This window comes from Melopsittacus undulatus, chromosome 5 (assembly GCF_012275295.1).
Source record: "Melopsittacus undulatus isolate bMelUnd1 chromosome 5, bMelUnd1.mat.Z, whole genome shotgun sequence".
NCBI classification, from domain to species: Eukaryota; Metazoa; Chordata; class Aves; order Psittaciformes; family Psittaculidae; genus Melopsittacus; species Melopsittacus undulatus.
The window spans coordinates 10,398,105-10,414,415 of record NC_047531.1 but is presented as its reverse complement, the minus strand read 5'-3'; positions in this window follow the sequence as shown (position 1 = coordinate 10,414,415).

Genomic DNA, 16,311 nt, shown 5'->3' with positions numbered 1-16,311 from the left:
CCAAAGCTTGGCTGGAACTGAGACTTTCAAGGAATGCCAAGGGCAACAAGTACTTCAGGCACTGCACTAATAATAAAATGCTGAACAAGGAAAATGCGGGCCCATTGCTGCCTGGGTGAGCGAACTGTGACAGCAGACGCTGGTAAGGGTGAGGTTCTCAGTATCTTCTTTACTGTAGTCTCCAGTTACGAGGTCTCACAGGGTTCAAAGGGAAGTTCTGCCAGCAGTGGATAAGAGTCAAGTCAGGGGTTACTTATAAGAACTTCACCCATACAAGTCCATGGGACCTACATCCAAGGCTGCTGGGAGAACCAGCTGATGTCCTTGCAAGGCTGCTCTTTATCATCCTTAGAAGGTCATGGAGATCACTGTGGGGTCCACAATAACTGGAGAAGGGCAAGTGTTTCATCCATCTTCAGAAAGGCAAAAAGGTCCATTCAGAGAACTGCAGGCTGGCCAGCCTCACTTTGTTCCCACAGAAAATACATCTGATGAGTTCTCTTGGAGAACCCTTCTGGGCACATGAAGGGGAAGAAGGCAACTGGAAACACTCCAGGGCTGCATTAGCCAGTAGATCGAGGGAAGGGATTATCCCCCATTTCTTAGCTCTTTCTAGACCACATCTAGATACTGAGCCAAGAACAACATGGACAAGCTGCAAGTGAGTTCAGCAGAGGCCCTCAAGCTGGGTGTGGGCTGGAGCACGAGGAGAGATGTACAAGAGAGAAATAAGAGACATTCAGACTGGTTGAAAGGAAATACCTTTTCGCCATCAGGCAATGGAAAGGGCTGCTCAGAGAGGCTGTGCAGTCTCCATCCATGGAGGTTTTTCCAGATCCAGATAGATAGATCCCTGTGGAGCCTGGTTTGGGCTCATAGGTGACCCTGCTTAAAGCAGGAGGTTGGATTTAGTAACCTCCTGAGGTCCCTTCCAGCCTGAATTATCCTATAAGCCCATGAGACTATGAAAGCAGTGACAATGCCTCCTTTCACTCAGTGCTATAGATTTAACTATTTTTTTCTGTCCTGGTGAGTTTAGATTAATTGCTTTAGTTTTTCAAATAAATATATTTTGATATGTGCTTCTGTGAGAACGATGATTACTTTTACTGTCCTAACTTTTGACTATTAAACTTGAAGTCCTACTATGTAGCACTGCCAATATCAAGTTTAATTGCTATTTCCAGTTACAGCACTGTTGCCTGTTACTGGAGTCTCCTGCTGGGGCAGGAGATGCTGTCCTCTGCTTTTGAAAGACAAGGCAGAGATCCAGCAACTCAGGCTGATGGACCAGAGCTGAGTGCAGCTCTGGCGCCATTAAGCTTATGCTCCCTAGACAGCCCATGCGCCTCTCCTGCAGGAAGATAGTTACAACATATAGTAAGGCACTATGAACCTCAAAGACCCTCTCTAGGAAGCTTCTGGTGACAGCAGGAGCTCTTGCTAGAAAAGGGTGTTTGTGTTCTTGTTACAAAACGTTCTTATTACAAAAAGGGGGTGTGTGTTGACTTTTAAGCTATGGTGAGGGACCTGAGCCCTGTGCAGGGAAAGGGTGCTTCTCTGGACACGACCTGTCCCTGCTCAGGCTCGAGAGCCACATACCATCTTTAAATGGCAAACCTCACCCTGGAAAGAAATGCATGCAGGAGCTTACTGTTCCAACTTTCCTACATGAGTTTTTCTCAGAGAGGGAAACATGTAAGCCTTAGGTTATTCACAGGCTGGGAATAAATTACTTCTGTCATATTGCTTGGGCAATTTTATCTTTCTGAATTATACGGAAAGAAGAGCAATTAGCTTTGAGACTATTGTTCCTTTCATGAATTTCAGCTGCCCGTTTCCCATTCTTCTTTATAGGGCAGCTAACAGGAGATATTTTGCTCAGACAGCTTTTAAGAACTGGAATTGTATTTTCTTTTTACATTTTCCTCACTTCTCAGGAGGCTGTGCAGCACACACTTCACACCATACCTGGTCTGTTTCTTTCATACTCTCAGATCTGTATGCATAGGATTAGTTTCTAAAACATGTAATCATTTAGCAAGCAAATAATGGGCTGCTACATGACAGCTGCAGGTTGTTGGCATTGTCTTTGCGTTCTTGAGACTTATGACTAGGGGCAGTTTCAATGATGTTTTCCTGTTGCACTGAACAACCTCATGGAGGCTGACATCAGATATAGGCAAGTTTCTATCTTCTTGCATAAGAAATGAGTTGCAAGAATCCACACAGTTCCTGGCAATTCAGTGCTAAGCCCTAATGCTTGCTGAAGAGGGTCTGTAGAGCTGCAAGCCTGTACTCCTCTTCATCGCAGACCTACAACCCCACAGTTCTGCCCTTCCCCACTGTGCCAGAGAGTGTTTGACAGAAATACCTGCCTTTATGCAGTGCATCTTTGGTGCAGGATTAGGCATTGAAGCCAGGCAGTACAGAAACCTTAAGAAAAAACTATCTTCAAAGTGAAGGAGAGCAGAAAAATCATTAACAAACGTCATGTCAACAAATACATTTAATTGCAAACTCTGGTTGCATGGGATGCTTCTTGGGCCAGGAAGAGGATGAGCAAGATTATTCCAAGATGTTACAATAAAGTAATGTTGTCTTGAAATTAAAAGATCACTGCTGTGGAATTGATTCTATTGTCTTGGAATCCATGGGGATCTTGTACATAAGGAAAAGCTACTGTACATTTTTCCATAGTGAATCTGAAATTAGGCTGGCATGTAAAGCATATTTCAACTTTGCTGAGTTAGAAACATCCAATTTTAGAAGAAAGAGACTGAGAATGATTACTGGTATCTGTATTTTGGAGTACCTTCTTCACGCTGATGACATCCCTGCGCAGAAGCCTGCACAAAGCCTATGGGGTACTTGGGGGCAGCCTGAACTGCTTTATGACATGAAATCCGGGCTTGGAAAAGGATCATTTTGCAAATGTAATCTTACCTGCTGCATCCGTTTCATCTTTTCCCTACCTGTCCTTGCATCCTGTGTTACAGCCAAATGGTGTTTCCCAGTTTATCTGTCTGCTGTGGCTTCCTGCTTGTTAGATGGTTAGCCATGACTTCCTGTACTGTGCCTGCTGCTACGTGTGGGATTCCCAGGTGGTCTCTCCTGCAGGTATTAGGCAAGACCCATGCTGCTTACCTCTTATGGAGAAGCCTACAAAATATAGCATCATTTGTGCTAGAAAGCACAACATAATTTCAACAATGCTGCTTGGTTTGGACTTCCTTTGCAATAACAGGAGGGGAAACTAACTTTCTTAGGGAGAAATTTTAGTTCCCCTGAAGCCATTAAACATTATTAGTACCAGAGGGCTTTTGGGAATTTCTGTGGCATGGAGTAGATCTTTTGTATACTGCCAAGTCAAGATCAGAGTTATTATCTGGACTCTATGAGATTTCTGAATGCATAAAACTCATTTTTCTATTTTCCCCTTTGTCTGTAATGAAACAGAATGGGCCTATGGTATTTTGTGCACCAATGAAATTACACTTGGTATTTAATAAATATCAGCACTGATTAGGTTTTTTAAATGCTAAGAAAGGTTTATTGATGGATCATTTTGTGGTCCTGGTATTAAAGTGCTTGTAGCCTCTCATTTCAAACAGTTTTTCATAGTAATAAGAAAACAGTTCTAGATGTGCTTTAGGCATCACCCAAGATGTATCCAAGTGGTGCAATTATCACTGTATTAAAGCAAAACAAGGAGTACTGGTAAAATCCTGACATAAACAAGGATTCTAGAAAAATGATTGGTTTAGGTTTACTTTTATTTTCCAGAGATATTCATTAAACAATGAGAGGTATTTTTCTGCACAGGTTTTATTCTTTTAGTTTTGGAGGCATGACTATCAGATGCGATGTGTCTCAAACCAAGAGGGATTTAAGATGTTGGTTGATTCAAGATACCTGCATTTAATGAATAACTTCCAATAAAATCAGATTGCACAGGGCTGAATGGCAGTCATTGCCATGGGGCTCTTGCAACCTGTGGTCACAGTCCTCTGTGAGCTCCAGGTATGCGGAGCTACATATAGCCTGCATGGCACTGATTAAACCATCAGGGTCTAAAAATAAATAGCACAGACAAGATGATGGAGGAAAACTGGCTGAGACATTAGTGCTTTCTGACAGTACCTTTGTACATCAGAAATCGCTGTAGGTTTTCTGATCACTGTATTTCTATAGCTTCTTCAATTAAGTTGTTCTGTAAAATATTACACAGTCTCTTGCTGAGAAGGATCCAGGACATGAGGGAGCTTTGGCACTTCTGGTTGTTATCTTCTTTAATGTATCCCCACTGCAGCTAATCACACAACTTTCTATCCACCTTACATCTGGAAGAATAGATTTACGTATAAAAGACAAAGGCTTCAAATCAGTCAGTGTAAGCCATAGATAACTTCATTAGAATCAATATATTCAGCCAGGGCATTAGATAAGGTTCAGCCAGAAGAACTTTTTAACTGTAAGCCAGTCTCAGTGCTGCCTTGCATTGTGAACTGTATACAGCCTGATACATTTTAGCATTACATTAGATACATTTAGCATTACATTAGATACATTTAAAACCTGAGCACAGGTTTTAAATCAACAGGTTGTTGATAGGTTAATGGATATCCCTTTTCCTTGATACTTTGCTTCACATTAAGGGTTGGAGAAAAAGTTCAGGAGGGATAGGTGATTGTACACTATTATTTTGTAAAGGTGATATGGGCTGCAGGGTGCTATATATAGATAGGTAAGTGCACTGGCACCTTGTTTTGGGTTCACTCTGCTCCCCACAGCTTGTAAGCACTGTGAAACTACAAAAACACACACATAGAGAAAAATTATATTTATCTGGTGAGTTAGGTTGGACAGAAGGAACTCAGTTTCAACAGCCTGCCAAAGAGAAGGCTCAGGGGAGACAAGATCATAGAACATAAATACCTTCAAAAGAAGAAGATTATCAGAATACGACAAAACAAAAAGTAGAAGCTTCAAACTAAGGAACACAAAGTACAGTGTAGTAATTAAGCCTTGAATGGAGAATGGTGCCAATGAGTATGGGTCGAAGAGGGAGGAATGAAATCAGAAGACTTAAACTGATAGAGGAAGACAGGATTACAAATGTAATTAATTCGGTGTTTTGGAAGCTGTGGGATTAGGAGTAGGCAAAGGCAATATCCTTCCTTTCTCCATAGGAGAGCTCTGGAGCCTGCTGCACACTGCCCACCAAGCCAAGATGTCCTTGTCTTCAGTGGTCTTCTCTGTGAGGGTAGCACCTGTGAGAGAGAATCAACCTACCAAAGCAGAGCCATCATGAGCCTGCACACCAAGTTCAACTTCCATGTAAATCTGCACCTGCTGAACTGCCCCAAGGGTGGAGATGAGTTTTTGTCTGATCTGAATGTTGGCATCATGTTATCCCAGGAGGCACCAGAGCAGGAACACCTTGTTCTTTAACTTGCTGCTTCCACTGTGACTATTGATGAAAAAAAACCCAAAGAATTATTTGAAACATCACCATGTGGAAAATATAATTGAAGTTCACTGGTCTGTAAAGCAGAGATGTTCAGGAAACTGATAATGGGGCTATTCTGGAATTTTGCCTTGTCTACACACAGAATGGTGTGTCTATAATAATAGTGGGAGAGCAGTGGGATGCCAGCCTCCAGAAGAGCTCCTAGAGAAAAAGGAGGGGTGACCTGGCTGGCCCAGCCACCAGGGGCTGAAACCAAGGGGTGAAGCAGGGGTGCCCTTGCAATGTGGGGTGGGAACTTCAGACCTTTCCGACCAGTAAAGCATCAGGAGCTGAGAGGAAGCCCTGGACTGTGGATGCACTGTATGCTCATCCACTGGGTGGGCAACTTGCTCCCTCTCTAATCAATCTATAAATATATCTTGTAGCTCAAGGTCAGGAAAGAAGGAAGTAATGAAAGGCAAACTCCTGTCCCCAGGTCCTCCTGAGACTGGGCAGTGACACTGAGACATCTGGGGTGCTTCAAACCCCAGGGCTCAGATTTTGCAACCCATTCTCCATCTACCCACAACATGGGCTGCCTTTCCAGGAAGCTGTGATTAAGCTTTTTCCTTGTACTTCCCAATCATCTATGAGAGTTAAAGGCTTTTAAATAAAATGTGCTCTGTGTGGTATTTAATTAGTTAATGCTTTTAATGTCTTACATCATTTTAAGATTAATTGTATTTCTTTCCGCTTTATGAAGAGCTCCAGATGTGCAAAAATGAATCTCCATTTTAAAGGAAGAAGGAAGCACATTCTGAAACAAATAAAGGCAGATAAATCATTGCTTTTGAAAGACAAAGAATGTCTAAATTATTGACAATACAGGGTCCGAAACAGTTATATGCCCACAGCCACCATTGCTCCCGTTGAAGCAATGTCAAAGGTGAAGATTAATTCATCATCAGAATAGTTTTCAACTTAAAAATAATTGCTTATTCTTATTGTAAAAATGTTGTGGTCAAACAACAAAACACCTTGGAAATACCAGAAGTAGAACATGGGGTCACACAAGAGACCATACCTTTCAGATGCATGTTAAATAATGGTCTTTAGGAACAGTTTTAGTGAAGTCATTGGCTCTAAATCAGACGTAAGCTTCAAATATCGCCATGAATTAAAATATGTGCTTGTGTTCTGGCTAAATAAAGAAAATCTCCGAAGATGGCAAATTACCATACTCAAGAACTATTTCTAGAAAAGCAGTGCCTGATTAATCCACATTCTGATCAAGTAAACAGAGGACAACCAATTCTATAAATAATATTGGGGTTTATGTCAGTAAAAATTAGCGCGATGCGATCTTTACAGTCTCAGTTGTTTTCAGATTAATTGGAATACATAATGAAAGTAATTACACTCTGATATTTTGGTGCGTGTCTCAGTGTATCTTGGAAGGAGTCCAGCAAGTTGTCTGCCTATATCTGATTTATAGAATAGTGATTTGTCATTTTAAATTGCTCCTTATGAGCAGTAAGCACGAAGTATTTGTATAAATAGTAAATGTCTTTTGACTCGTACATTTCTGTGCCCCCCAAAAAGATGTCACTCAGAATAAAGGACTGCAAAAAAAACCCCATGTGGCTTACTGACAAGAAACACACTCTCGAAGCTACAAAGTGAAAATTGGCCTGATATTCAACATGCCTGTGTATGCCGCACGTGTGTGCTCAAATCATGTTACGTGAACGGAAAAATTTCTGTCTTGAACATTTTGGGGATAAACAGCCTCTGCTGTGTCAGGGAATTAAGGCATATTTTTTTCCCAAACGTAGCAGAGCTGATAGAGAAGAAGTGTGAGAAAGGCTGGTTTTAAGACTGTATGAAATCAGGGCATGACCTGGTGAAGAGAATAATACTTTACAGCCCTTTGGGTTTTCATGCAGGATATAGGGTCTCTTCCACCCCATCCCTTAAACAAAAAGATGAAGAAGAGAGAAAATTGGAGATTCAGAGGCTACAGCCTTTGGATACGTACCTGGGGAAGGCAAAGATTCTTGATGTTAATAGCAATGTTGCCAGTGCCTTCAGCAAACATCAGGCAAGAACTTGGAGAAGGCACTGGGAATGCACTGAGAGCAGCACCAGGATGCTTTCAGGAGGGAGGAGGTGACAAGAGAGAGGGGTTTGGTGGGAGACCATCCTGCATTAACTACCAGCAGGCTGGTGCTGCTTTCCATCCCTATAAGCACTCACATGAATGTAGAGACCTACCTTTTCGTTTGGAGGTAGTCTTCCCTGCAACAGTGATACATAACATTCACCAGGGGCTGAAACAGGGTCAGCAGCAACCAACACATCTCCAGACTGGGCATTTTCAATTTAGCATGGTCTGTCCTGCTGCAGTAACTGCCCTGCCATGGTGACTTGTGAAATTAACCCACCTTTGTCCTAATGAGTCTTTCCAACGCTGCCACTGTAGATGTTGCTCCCTCCGCAAAGATCGTGCCCTGGGCTGCTCAAGTGCCACATGCTATGATGCTCCCTGATGGGCTGTCACCCCTCTCTAGGCAAGGGGACCACTCTTCAGATTGTCTGCAGGTCACATAAGCACCCAGCATCCCTGCAAAGGACCAGCTTTAATGGTATTTCTCTTACAAGCAGATTCCACCTTTACCTTCTGCACCCCTTCCCTAACTTCACTAAGATGAACCTAGGTGCTATGTTGACAAGTCTAGGCCTTCATCTGACTGAGTCAAGCCATTTCCCTGACTCATTTAATGCCCGAATTCACCCATTTCACAAAGCAAGGCATTCACCAGTCACCTTTGTGCTAACCAGGCAGTTGAGAAGAGATGAGTGTCCTTGGGCCAGGCAGAGGACAAGCCACCCAGATCCTTCCTCATGGCAGCCTGTGCTCCCCACACTGAGGAGGTTGCACCTGCATCACCCCACTGCCTCTACCTATGGGCATGGTAGACCATTTAGTCATTCCTGAGTTAAGTTCAATTTCATTAATAGCCATGGTCATTTGCAACTTCTGATGCAGTTATGTTTAACTTGGTATTTTTACAATACCCATTCACATTCTAATTCATCTGTCCCACACACCTTTATTCGGGTGCTTAGCTGTACATATATATTTATGTCAGATAATAGTAACAGTGCACTTTCTAGTGATACTTTCTGTCTTGAATGTTTTATGACCAGTATTCAGGTGAAAGTTAAAAACTCAAATTTCAAGAATGCACAAAAAGAGCTTGTGAAAATTGTTTCTGCAGGTAACATAAATGACCTTTTCTCTGCTGCTTACACAGGAGGAAAAAAGGTTTTAAACAACTATGCTTTGCATTTAAAACTAGTGTACTGTACAAAAGACATATTAATTGTAGTCAGCAAACTGACAGATTGCTTCTGGCCATCATGGGCTTGACTGCCAAAGGTATTTGGTGCTTAATAAAGCAGTTCATTACCTTCTGGGGTTTGAGAAATACTGCAGTAGGCCTGATGCACTGTCTCTGTCAAAATCAGTGCCAGTAAGATGCCAAAGCACTTTGGAAAAGCAGCCATACATGAAAGAGCATCTTTGTAAATACATTGAGATATTCTTTAATTTGCAGATTCAGATGATGGTTTTCTTGTCCATTCAGGCTTTTGTTTTGAAACTGGAAGACAGAAACATTTTCCTGCTTATTTTAACTCAGTCTCTCAGCTTCAGACGAAGTAACACAAACGAAGAAAACATTATGTTTGCATCTCACAGCTAAAATTTCCTCTGGAAGTAATTCAGAAAAGCTTCTTCCATACAGCACAAACTGAAAACGTTCCAAAGTAAAAAATATTAAAGGAAAAAGAATGTAAAAACCTTCTTGATCCATTCCGGAGACTCACACAACGTGATACACAATATTGGACAAAATGATTTATCTCAGGTTGGCCAGAGGGATACAGAAGACATTTTTCTCATTGGACAAATGCTCTTTGAACTCATTAATATCTGAGAATAATCAGAGTAAATTTAGGCCTTAGAAGAATTTGTGACTGCCACGAACGTAAACAGTATTTTTAAAGACAAGTGTATTCATTTTCAGTTGAGACTTCCAATTTAAAGGAAAAAGAGATGGCTTTTTTATGTTGGTAAGCAGGACCATAAACTCTGATGTTTATGGGCTGCACCTTGAGATGAAACATCTTTTAATTAAATGTGGCAATATCTATAAATCTGAAATATTCCCAAATCCACATTCTCTGAGTAGATGATGTTATGTACTTACAGATACATCTATAGTGACAAGAGCACTAGTCCAGCAGATGGCAATTACTACCTTAAGCAACACAGGACATGACAAGACAAGCAGTGGGTTAAACAACTATAAAAGAAGACAACCACCCAGTGGCTAAAATGAGTGATTCTGAAGGAACATGCGTCTCCTGTTGAGGTGAGCCCAACAAAGGCCACAGGCAGGGAGTGTCATCCTGGCACCTCAGATACAAACCACAGCTGGTGGAGCTGGGTCTCTTCCAAGCACTTGGATTTTGGGAAGGCAGCAGGATGAGCAGCATGGCTGGGCACTCCACAACCCTAAAAGAACTGGGGGAGATCTTCAGGCCCTTTGGTCTCCTTCTGCTGGCATGGATGTGTATTAGTAAGGAAACTTGTATCCAGGTAGATGTCATTCAGTACAGTCATGGCTGCTCCAATACAAAGTGAAATATATTTGCTCCTCACAACCTTCGGGTGTGTGCTTCTATTGTCCCAATCTTGCTTTAATGCCTTGCCTAGGATTTTATCACTTTTAATAAACAAATACTCATTATAAAGACCATTTTGCCCATGCAAGTACTAAATCAGAGTAGCAGTTACCATTTATAAGACTTCAATATTCAGATAGACAAGCTGCTACCCAATATCATTTAGATAATATGTTGGGGCTGAATGTAACTGATAATAAACTAATGTGGATTCATTATGATGACTCAGACAAACAATATTACATTATAAATTCCAGGTAATATATTTCTGTTTAGAGTTGATGTGGTCTTGCTAAGAAAAATGGGCATCTTAAAATGTTGTTCCTTTGGGCTAAAAAAGCTGCTTCAGTTCTTGAAGATAAAGATAACTGAAAGACAGTGCAAAGACCTCTAAAAAGGCTTAACACTGAAGAGAAAAAGGGTGAAAAAAGAGGAGATTTTTCTTTTAATATGCAAGTGACTTCCTTGTTATCCTACCACAAGAACATTGCTACCATCTAATTCTGGGGTTGCAGGTTGGTGTCAGAGATCTGGGGAATCTAAGCGTGTAATAATGCGGGTACAATTTAGGACAGGTCAGACTGGAGCTTTATTAACCATGATCACAGGGAAGAACACTGGGACAGCATTGCCCCCTCTGCTCCCTACTGCTCTGCCAAGTGATTGCAGAGACACAGGCTATATACACACTCTGTCAAAGAGACAAAAAAGAAAAGAGGAAGAGGTGAGGAAAACCAATCATTTTGATATTAACAAAGCCAGGTATCCATCTCTAGGAGGGATGGGCTCCTTCAGTAGCTTGCTTGGAGCCACAGCTGCAAGAAGCACTCACACAGGAAATAACATAAGGAATTGGAGGGATGGATCTTGGTGGAGCCTGTATTATGAAGCATGCCCCATATTACCTTCGATCAGCAGGCAATGTGGGGAGGGGAAAACAAACATTGACTGCTAGCTCTTACTTGAAAGGACTGTTCTTTTAGCTAGGATAAACTTCTTAGCCAGACCTCTCAGATGTTAAGTATTAACAATTTTTACCACCACATTGATAAAACATGCCTCAGGGTGCTGACTCTTACAGTTTTGTCATGTCCAATCAACTCTGTATTATCATTCCTAACAATCTGCCTTCTTTGTTTCCCCCTGACACATGCAGCTGGGGAGTGAATGTGCTCATAGTACAAACCCGTTTTCTGCCACGTGCTGGTGTAATCTTCCCAGTCACAAGAAGTTCACTGGGTCATGCCTAGCGAGTGAAATGAAAAAGTCCTCCTTGCTGCTGCTCTCCCTCACCCCCTCCCAAACACACACACCAACTATTCTGATGATATCTCTGTAGATAATAATGCCTTCTATGCTGTATTTTCCAACTTTAATGGCCAGGTTTCCTAGCAGCAGGTTGTAATAGGAATCTGACTGTGAAATAAACAGGTACAAAATGACTGACAATTCCCGAAGATGTAAAATTAAGCACATTTTAACCTCATGCTGTTAAAAGAGTTCCTGCACAGATCCCACAAAGTATTGTCTTTGCCTGAAGCTGAAGAAATACTTCAAAGTGAGACCCTTTGGCTACTTTTTTTTTAAGAACATGCTACATGAATTATAAGCTTATGAAATATGTCACGACATTATTGCACTTGGGATATCTTTGAGCAAAGACATAGAAACAGCACTTGTACCATACTCACACAATGCTCCCCCTGTACTCTGTAACTTACTTGCTCTAACAAGTATATACTGATAGTTTCATTTGTGGACAGGACTCATGTTAAGATGACATTACAGTCTGTGCCTTTCTCACATCAAATTCACGTGACTAAAACCAAAACAAAACTGCTACTGTGAATACCTTACACTGATTCTACAACTGGAAGCTATCAGCTATGCGAACAACAAATAACACTATTCTTACTCATTCCAGAGAACTGAATAATCATAGAATCATAGAATAGTTAGGATTGGAAAGGACCTCAAGATCATCTAGTTCCAACCCCCCTGTCACAAACAGGGACATCTCACACTAAACCATATCACCCAAGGCTTCATCCAACCTGGCCTTGAACACTCCCAGGGATGGAGCATTCACAACCTCCCTGGGCAAACCATTCCAGTACCTCACCACCCTCACAGTAAAGAATTTCTTCCTTATATCCAATCTAAACCTCTGCTGTTTAAGTATCAACCCATTACCCCTTGTCCTATCACTACAGTCCCTAATGAAGAGTCCCTCCCCAGCATCCCTGTAGGCCCCCTTCAGATACTGGAAGGCTGCTATGAGGTCTCCACCATTACGTGCACTGTGTACATTGGATGTAAAGCTTATTTCTATTTTTCATTTCATCCTCATATACTTCCATATATGATTTTAGCAGTGCAGTCTTCATACAAATACTATCGACTACAGCCATCCATCCTCTCTATCCCCATGTGTCCTCATATAAAAATTCCTGAGTGTCCTACCAGGGACCATGACTCTGCGGAGAATTAGGGATAGAAGTGATTTGCAGCTCCCAGTTTGAGAAAAGCAATTGCAGACTGAATGGCAAAGGCTCTTTGTAGTTAATGCTGCCAAACTCTTCCCATTAGAAACCCTTCATTTCAGTCTTTCAAAACTCTTCCAGGATTTAACTGTTGGGCTGAAATTTTCCACGTCTGTTTTCCAAAAGAGCATCAGCATAAATTGTCCAGTTGTTTCCAATAATAAAGTCAACAGAAAATATATTATTTGCCAATCATACTATTTAGCAGCAATTAGGACAACAATTTTGTCAATAATTTCTGGCAGTATGATGACTTGAGGCAAGGAAGTGAAATTTGGCATCAGATACTTATTGTGTGGTGCATCAGTCTTTTGTTGTCCATCTATGTGTGTGGAGGGGTATAATGCTCAAATGTAGCCAAGTTATAAATAACTGAGAAAATATATGATTGCATATGCTTAGTAGGAGTTGATAAACTAGCATTCCCAAGGATTCTGTCCATGCCAAGCCTATTTTCTTGCTGACTCCAGGATAAAGGAGGCTAAGACAAGACTTCCCCTGCAATTGCTCTTCCCAGATGCACTGGCCTGGGAGCCAGACACAAAAGCCTAAGAGGTTACACAAGGTGGTTGCATTGATCGAACTGCTCCCTGTGGAAAGGGAAAGGCATTGGTCTCCTTTCCAGCCCTTTTACCCAGCTAACCTCAGAAAGACATTGCTCCAAAGCTGTCCCTCCATAGGCACTGACAACCCCTTCGCTGTATGCCCAGCTCAAGCAGGAGGCTGCATTTGTCCTGCAGGAGCACAGGGCTCTCATGCCCACAGCCAACACTGGGGAGGGCTGTGCTGTGAGCTAATAAAGCCTGAGGAACAGTTGTCTATTGTTTTCTTACTCAGGGTCCAAAATTTGTAGTTAAAGTTATTATTTATATTCTTCTGCTTCAGCTTATTATCTGAAAAATGGGACTAATAATACTCTTCATTGCAGCAAAGGAGTATGGCAATAAGTTCATTACTGCTTGCGAAACAGCTGGGTACACTAACGATGAACATGAAAGAAATGGTCATAAGGAAAGAAATAATTCTGCATTACAGCAGGTTCGCACAATGTGAAGTGAATAAGGCATTGGATGCTCAGTGAAAACAAGGATAAAATTAAATGCTGAGTTCATTAACAGGCCATCTATATGCAACATGTTTCCATGCCAGGTGTCTGACTTTAAAGACTTTCAGCAGAAGAGGTTCATCATTAAGGACAAAAATAATAGTATGTGTTCTCTTAATTAAATACTGATCACAATCCACAAATCAATGGAAACTAAACAGAATTGCACAGATTTAAAGCCAGAAAAAAATCCAGAATCATGTTTTACTGATTGACTTTCCAAGTTTTGTGTCCTTTTAACAGATTTTTATTACTATTTTTAATGCATAACGTTAACACATGCAAATAATAACAGAATGCAGGATGGCTAAACTGAAAATTATAATTTATGGATTTAAGTGCTTCTGTAATCCTAGGAGCATCATTTAGACCATGTAATTTTACAATATGTAAACAATGCTACAAACAGCACCACGACCTGATTTAGTACCTTCAATATATTCCTGAAACCTAGAAGAGACAAGATCAACCTCAAAACTCCTATAGAAATCAGAGCTTTAATGTAAAGAAATGTAAACAAAACTCATGATGACAGCAGTGACACGTTTTCCATTTTTTCCTGACATCTTTCTGGGGGTGATGTGATTTAGCACTGAAATGCAATCCAACGACAAACAGGAAAAATCCCTCTTTGATGCAATCTCACAAAGCAGTCCTCTTTAACAGTAGGTTTTTCAGGAACACAGGGTGACAGCCGAAAAAAGGTCAGGCTAAACCTTTACCAGAGACAGTCACTTTGGTTTACAGTTTCTTGCCTGGTAAGTAAGAGGGCCAAGGTACCAGGCTGGAGATCATCCACACCATTTAATCTTTCCAATGTCCCCCAGCCCTGCTGCCCACACTGCTGTCCCAGTGGACTGTGACCCCCCCCAACATCCTCACCTGCCCCCTCCATGGCCTGGGGAACCCGAGGTGTGCTTTCAGCTTCTCACCACTGCAAGGACATCATTTCAGACACTTCCACCTCACAAAGGCAACCACAAACCAGCTCTCAGGTAGGGTCATGGGGATGCCACAGGGTATCTGGGAGAGATGCAGGGCCAAGGGCTGTGTAGGACAGATGTGGGCAGCCTGTGCTGCCCAAGAGACCTCTCCATCTGAGGTACCAGACTGCTCCACTGAGGACTTCCTAGTTCTGCTCCTTCAGCTCATGCCTCTCACTGGGCAAGCTGATACCTTTGGAGCCCGCATTCCTCAGCTCAAGCCATCAGCCCCACAGACTGTCATCCTTCTTGCCACCACACGCTTCAACAAAAAGGAGGTTTCTCAGAGTTTCCTCTCTTTCATGTGTCCTTTGTGATCAGGAGATACCAGTGCACCAGGCATCCTTGTGTGACCCTTGAAGGGCCTGAACTTGGAACAGGGATTTGGAGCCCATGCTTAATAAATTAATCCTATGACTTACAATAAGAAGATTTCAAACACTTCTGCGAGACTTTGTTGAAAATTTTCCTCATCAAACGTTAACATAATATTATAAATAGAATCATAGAATCATAGAATAGTTAGGATTGGAAAGGACCTTAAGATCATCAAATTCCAACCCCCCTGCCATGGGCACGGACATCTCACACTAAACCATATCACCCAAGGCTTCATCCAACCTGGTCTTGAACACTGCCAGGGATGGAGCATTCACAACCTCCCTGGACAACCCATTCCAGTACCTCACCACCCTTACAGTAAAGAACTTCTTCCTTATAGCCAATCTAAACTTCCCCTGTTTAAGTTTTAACCCGTTACCCCTTGTCCTGTCACTACAGTCCCTAATGAATAGTCCCTCCCCAGCATCCCTGTAGGCCCCCTTCAGATACTGGAAGGCTGCTCTGAGGTCTCCATGCAGCCTTCTCTTCTCCAGACTGAACAACCCCAACTTTCTCAGCCTGTCTACATACGGGAGGTGCTCCAGTCCCCTGATCATCCTTGTGGCCTCCTCTGGACTTGTTCCAACACTTCCATGTCCTTTTTATGTTGAGGACACCAGAACTGCACACAATACTCCAAGTGAGGTCTCATGAGAGCAGAGTAGAGGGGCAGGATCACCTCCTTTGACCTGCTGGTCACGCTTCTTTTGATGCAGCCCAGGATACGGTTGCTTTCTGGGCTGTGAGCGCACACTGAAGCTGGCTCATGTTCATTTTCTCATCGACCAACACCCCCAAGTCCTTCTCCGCAGGGATGCTCTGAATAAACAACAGCCATGCAATGCACTGGGCTCTGGACAGTGACTTCTGCATGTCATATACCCTTCTGCCACGTGTTTTAAGCTGCATGTGCAAAGTAACCTGGTTGTCTCAAAAGCTGTGGTATAGTTTGGACTTACCAGCAAAGTCAAGAGCCATTTGTAATCACGAGGAAAACTGAGCTATAGCATATTTCTGACATCAATACAGAAAATGAGTACTAACCATCACACTACATTTTGTCATCACTTAGATTTTTTTTTCCAGAATATCTGA